The sequence below is a fragment of the Saccopteryx leptura genome, chromosome 6 (genome assembly GCF_036850995.1).
Source record: "Saccopteryx leptura isolate mSacLep1 chromosome 6, mSacLep1_pri_phased_curated, whole genome shotgun sequence".
NCBI lineage: Eukaryota > Metazoa > Chordata > Mammalia > Chiroptera > Emballonuridae > Saccopteryx > Saccopteryx leptura.
This window is the reverse complement of record NC_089508.1, coordinates 62,640,875-62,647,901: the sequence shown is the minus strand read 5'-3', so window position 1 is coordinate 62,647,901 and position 7,027 is coordinate 62,640,875. Positions and strand designations below refer to the sequence as shown.

At 36.6% G+C, this 7,027-nt stretch overlaps 1 pseudogene; it reads right to left on the bottom strand.

The window, feature by feature from the left end:
• Positions 1-1,236: 1,236 nt before the first annotated feature.
• LOC136377075 (phosphatidylinositol N-acetylglucosaminyltransferase subunit C-like) lies at positions 1,237-6,570 on the bottom strand (annotated as a pseudogene).
• Positions 6,571-7,027: the final 457 nt, after the last annotated feature.

The window sequence follows — 7,027 nt, the reverse complement described above, 5'->3', positions numbered from 1 at the left end:
TCTGGTTCTTAAAAATTTGCATGTTATCTGCCTGACCTGCGGTGGTGCAGTGAATAAAGCGTCGACCTGGAAATGCTGAGGTCGCTGGTTCAAAACCCTAGGCTTGCCTGGTCAAGGCACATATGGGAGTTGATGTTTCCTGCTCCTCCTCTCTCTCTCTCTCTCTCTCTCTCTCTCTCTCTCTCTCTCTCCTTTAAAATGAATAAATAAATAAATTTTAAAAAACCCTTTGTATGTTATCTGGTTTATGTGTTTTTCAATCTTAAAAAAATTGTTTTTATGTCTTGGGCAGAAGTAGAGTAAGGTCAGTTGAGGCCTTGGGTGCAGAAGAAAATACTGGGCCTCTTACATTAGAAAAAAAAGTGTAAAGTTGGGGTTTTGCAGGGCCCTTCAGAAGTCAGGCCCAGGGCACATGCCCTGAGTGTCCACCATTAAATCTGCCTCTGGTCTGGGGATTTTTTTCTGGGTAAATTTTGCATTTCTGTGATCTTTGCTGATCTCCATTTTATCTTTGGTTTCTTATTTTGGAACTTCTGTTATTCAGATATTGTCTTTCTTGGGCTGATGTTCTTATCTCCTTGTGTTTTCTTTCCTCTTTTCTTTCTTTGGATCTGTTGTTATTTTCAATAAATAGAAACCATATCATTTCATTTGTTGCAATGAGTGATAAATTGGAGGCAATCACTTATGAGGATCCCAGAAAGCTTTTTCATCTACCAATTAACTGAAGGATAAGCATTTTCATCACCCAAGACTTTGGTTAACTTTTTCTTTTGCTCTCTGTTCTCCAACCCCCTTCAGTCTGCTGCTTTCAGAATGGAACTCTGGGCCCTGGCCAGTTGGCTCAGTGGATCGAGGGTCAGCCTAACCTGTGGACATCCTGGGTTTGATCCCTAGTTGGGGCACACATGAGAAGAAACCATCTACTTCTCTTCCCTTCTGTATCCCCTTTCTCTCCCTCTTCTCCTCCCACAGCCAGTGGCTCAAATGGTTTGGGTGTCAGCCCTAGGCACTGAGGATAGTTTGTTTGGTCTGAGCATCGGCCCCAGATGAAGGTTGCCAAGTGGATCCCAGTCAGGTAGCATGTGGTAATCTGTCTCTTTATCTCCCCCTCCTCTCACTTAAAAAAATAAAATAAAATAAAAATATAAAAGAATGAAATCTGCCTTCAAATCTTATCCTAGGTGAGAGGCTTGTCTATCAGCTACCCTTAATAAGGAAATGGAGATCCCTAACTTAACTGAGGGACCTGGACATATTTTCTTTGATCTCCACTTCATCCCAAGGCCCATGAATATTTTCTTTAAAAAGCTGCAAATGAATAAAGAAGGACAGAGACAGGAGATGGCCACCAGCAGAGGGCAAAGAGGATGGCTCCCACAGCACTAATGGACTGCAGGCCTCTCAAAGGCAAAAGAAGAGTAACTCTTACATAGCTGTAGGGAGTATATACCTTCAATTTCTTCTGTTAACATGGACCACAGGGCAATAATCTGGATGGCAAATGTCACCATGATGAAGGCATGCAGGAACCAGGGCAGGCATGAGGCAAGGCAGGCAGAAGCAATGATAGTCATGTTCAAGGACAGTGTGCTGGACACAGTGGCAGCATTGGCACTGTGGTCAAAGAAGATGAGGTGGCCTAAAAGCATGAAGACTGATGTGGCATAGATGGTGCCAGTGCTGACAGACTGTCGGCGTCTTCAGTACTGGGCAAAACTATATGTGAGAGCGATAAAGTCAGCCTACTGGGTGTGCCGCTCTTCCTCAGTCCTTCACCTCCATCAAGGAGATTAAAAATAAAAAGCATAGCCAATCAGGGAAAGTGGGTCCCAAAAAAGCAGTGGGGGCCAGAAGACCTTGTTCATATGCTACCAGCTGACCATAAAAACACAAACATTACATAGCTTCTGGATGACTACACGGGACTCAAATACCACAGCTCAGTATTAATGTTTTACAGCACAGATTTTTTTTTAATATTACATTTTGACATATTAATTTTTTAAATTTTATATTACTTATTTTAGAGAGAGAGAGAGAGAGGAAGAGAAAGAGAAAAAGAGAGAGAAACATTGATTTGCGTTCCACTTATTTATGCATTCATTGGTTGATTTCTGCACGTGACCTGACTTGGGGATGGAACCTGTAACCTTGGTGTGTCAGGATGACACTCTAGCCAACTGAGCTACCCAGCCAGGGTCCTTAGCACATATTTTTTTCCAAAAGCTCTTCTATGAACCGTTGCTCCACGTAGTTGTCAGGAATGGCTGACTCTGATCTTTGCCACGTTAATTACAGGTTAGAAACACATTCTTCTTTCCCTCCAGTTCAGGACAGTTCAATTTCCCTTAAGTCCACATGGTTCTTGTTCTTTATAAAGTTTTGAAATTAAGTCCTCTCTGGAAATTCTATGCTGTATTGTGGTTGATATTTGCCAACCTTCCTTGTCTTTCAAAGGCAGCAATGCAGACTATGCCTGCAATAGATGAGTTTCTTCTCCGAGGCAGGACAATTCAGCCAAGTTCCAGCCTGGTGGCTGGGAGGGGATCGGGAGGGGCGGCTGCCCACCTCCCTTCTCCTCTTTTCCATTGCTGGCTTTTTGTATTGTTTTCTGAGGATTTCCTCTACTATATTCCAACACTTCTATTGAACTTTTCCAGGCTGTTTATTATCCATACAGGTTACTTTTTTTTCCTTTCTTTCTTTTTTTCTTTTTTAGATTTATTTTAAATAAAAGGGAATTCTTATGTGCGTTATGGAAACTGAAACTACTAGTGACTTAACAGAAAAATTTCTTCTCTAATTGTTTCTGAATTGTGTGTGATTTTTATTTTTTTACTTTTTATTTTTTTTGTAATTTATTTATTTTGGTCTCTTTGCTGGAAGTATTCCTCAAATATCTAGTAATTTTCTTGGTTTATATCTAAGGAATCAGTAAGAAACTGATTTGATTAGAAGCTCTGTGGGCCTGAATCATCCTTGTTGAATGACGAATTCTCTGCTGTAGAAGAAATAGAACTGCAGAACCTAACTGCAAGTCCTTTCTCTTAAACTGATCAATTTTATTACAGGAGGATCCTCCATTCTCTTGTTTATGGAACAAGTTATGGGCTGACTACCAGCCTATTATGTAGCCTTACACACACAGACACACATACACACACATACACATTTTTTTTATATATGAGACCTTACGATGCCTGTTTTCTACAATGTGTTTTAATCTACCAATATATCCAAGATCTCTTCCCATGTCTGTGTGCATAGGAATGCATAGGAATATAAAATGGATGCCCAGAATTTCATATTATATATGAGCCATAATTTACTTAAATTGTTTCTAATTGATGGGCATTTAGGTATTTTTTTTCTATAACAACATTGCAATTCTGTCTTTATCTTTCTGTATTTGTGCAAGAATATCTATACAATCAAGTTTTTGAAGTGTAATGGTTGGATCAAAGGCTGTAAATATTTAAAATTTTTATCAATCTTGCCTCAATATTATCAAACTATTCTCCAAGAAGTTTATACCAATTCATATTACTCCCAAGGGTATATAAGAGTAACCTGCTTACTTATATTTTTGACAATTCTGGGTCTCATTAAACTTTTTCAATTTGGCATTTCAACAAGATTTTTGAATATATATCTAATTTCAGTTATAACATACATTTCTTTAATTAGTAAGGTTGAATACATTTTACTATTTTATTAGCCATTTGCATTTATCTTAATATAAACTTTTTCTCTGAATTCTGTTACATTTTTCAATTGGGTTATTAGTCTTTTCTTATTGAGTTGTTCAGTTTTTCTGTATGTTGAAGAAATTAGGCCTTTGCATATTATTTACTTCATTTGACTTTTTAAACTTTCTAGTTTTATTTTTTGATTGAAATTTTAAATTATATGTTATTTTTACTTTATGGCTTTGGATTTAAGTGAATCTTTGAAAAACTTTCCTTACTCTGAGATGATAAAAAATATTTTCACTATGTTTTATCAAGTGTTTCATTCTGGTTTCTATTATATTGAGGCATCATACTTTATTTAAGCAATCCTCTATTATTAGACCTTTATGCTGTTTCCCATTTTCTGAAGGCCATGTCTTCTTGTTTTGTCTTGTACTCTTAAGAAACTGAAAAACAATAAGTCAACGTATTGTTTATAGAGGTTTTATGTAAATATGTAGAAGTTTTTCTTCTCCGGTTTTAATAATCTCAACTCATTTAACCACATTTCATTTCATTTTTGGAGGGTTCATTTTTGTTAATCGACTCTCAAATCCTGCCTGCCATTTCACATGTACATGGAAATGCCAGTGCCCAAACTTGGCACAACTTTAAGGGTGTGAGCAGTTCTAAGTTTAGCAGAGGGATGATTTCCCAGCTCTTGCATGTCATATTCCTATTAATATATTCCACTATCACAGTTAGCTTTATAAAAACAGCCACACTATATTGCTGACTCATTCTCAGCTGGTGGTCCCAGGCTATCAAATTCGTAAGACTAGTAATAATGTCTAAGTGTTAGGTTAAATATATATTTAAAAAAAGGATTCCAAAAGATACTGAAATTTTGGAACACTGGGCTGAAATATGAAACTTAGGAAGAAACAAAAAATTTTACATTTAATGTAAAAAAATAAAAAGACCTGAATACAGGATAGGGTTGATTTCACTTAACACTTAAACACTGGGACATTTTGGTTTACTGTACACTTAATATTAGCAACAATGTGAAACAGTTGCCAAAAAGTTTAATGCATTTCTGACAGGAAAAGAAATTGATCTCTGACTGTTCTCAGCCTCTCCTCTACCCTCTTCAGTCAAGGAAAGTTCTTTCTTGGATAGGTCAGTTCCTTGGCCTTTTTAAGAGATTCATGGAGTGGGTGAGAGGAAAGAAGTTTGATTGATCTATTGGAAAAGTTGGAGAGATGCCGAAGATGAGAGGAAGCACTAAGAAAGACAAAGCCAAAAAGTGCTGGCTAAGACAGAGAGTTTGGGAAGTTTATAAAAGAGAAAAGAGAAAGAAATTGGATTAGCTGCTGTGTTGTGGCAAGGGAGAGTTTTTTTAGATGAAGAAAGACGTTTTAAAGGAAGTGTTGTCATGTGTTATGAATATCGAGTCACTTTGTGTGTGTTCGAAGAGACTTAAGTAAAATTGAAACATATTTCTATTTATTTTTAGATGTCTAAATATGTGTCTTTGGATGGAACTTTGAGCTGAGAAAATACCACAGAATATCTGAACTGTATACGGTTTACAAAATCTTATGTTGCAATAACAGAATGATGGTGTTCACCATAATAAAGATGACAATCAAGTCATTTGGTCATCTTCAGCCCTTGGGTATCATATTTTTACAAGCCCTGGGTATCACATTTTTCTAGGGCTGCCATAACTAAGTGCCACAGAATGGTGGCTTAAACAACAGAAATTTATTTTCCCAGAATTCTGAAGTCTAGAAGTCCAAGATCAAGGGGTTGACAAGATTGTTTTCCATTGAGTTATCTTTCCTTGGTTCGTAGATGGCCATCTCCCAATATCTTCACATGGTCTGCCTTCTGTGTACATCTATGTATGTGGTATTACCTCTTTTTATGAGACCAGTCCTATTTAATTAAAGCAACTGTAATTGACTCACTTTAACTTAAATACCTCTTGAAGACCCTATTTCAAAATATAATCATATTCTGAGGTATTGGAGATGAAGACTTCAGCGAGGATATGCAATTCAGACCAAATCATAATACTGGAAAATTTGATCTTTATTCTCAGTTTTAGATCCCTTTGAATTTTATTGTTGGTCTTTTAGGACCCTTACCCAAGCTCTTACAATTTATAAACAGAATAGTCTCAACTTTTTCATAAAATTACACTGGGAAACAAAATTTTTGTTGCATCCACAAAAACACTTGTTCTTACCTAATTCAAGTGTGCTGATCTCAGATCTGACATTAGTTTTTCTCTGTAAGCTACAGCTTTTTTGCAATTCAAGATTTTAGCTTTTTATCTTATTGTAAAATTTTCAACATTTAGTTTAACATAATGAAGTAGAATGTCTTCTTGGGCATCATCTTTGTGAAAATATAATAATTTATATAATGCAGTAAATACACTAATACACTAAAAGATATGATTGCATCAGAATTTGTCTACAATTTCAAAATAGAACATATTAAAACACTTATTTTAATCATAAAATTTGTGCAAAACTTATTTAAATTCTATTCAGGCAAAAATTTGCGTTTGTAGCTCTTGTGTTTGTGTACTTGTTGAGGACAATCTCGTTTGATCTCCAGCAGTAGTCTGCTCATCACTAACAGCTCCAAGATTTTCGGGAAACTTATTAAGGTGACTGTTCAGGAAGTGAAGCTTAACGCTCATGTTACATCCAATGTCGCGGAAAACCAACAGAATCCTTTGATCCAGAAGTTCATAGTTTTCTGCTTTTTTGTTGCCAAGGAAGTTCTTTGTAACTGCCACAAAAGACTGCCATGCTGCTTTTTCCTCCTTATTCATCTTCCTGGAAAATTCTTTATCATGTATGAATTTGAGGTCCATCGAATACACCTGCTTTTATCTTCTTGAAAAACAAGGCAGGAAAAGCAGAAATAATATGTTGAAAGCATTCACTTTCTCTATTCAAAGCCTGAACAAACTGCTTCATTAAGCCAATTTTGATGTGAAGTAGGAGGAAAATGATCCTGTTTCCATTAACTATAGGTTCATTCACAATATTTTGCATCCCTACTTCCAGAGCTTCACGTTTCGGCCACTCCTTCTGTGTCCAGTGTTTCTCCCGAGCTCGGCTGTCCCACAAACACAGAAAGCAAGGATACGTCGTGAAACTTCTCTGTTGTCTTAGCAGGAAATTTACCATTTTAAGATCTACACAAATGATCCAGTTATGCTCCTCATACTTCAGTAAGTCAAGGACAATTTTTATGTCATTATAATCTTCTCGCAGATGAGTTGAATAACCAATTGGAACTGCTGCATAAACATTACCGTTGTGTAG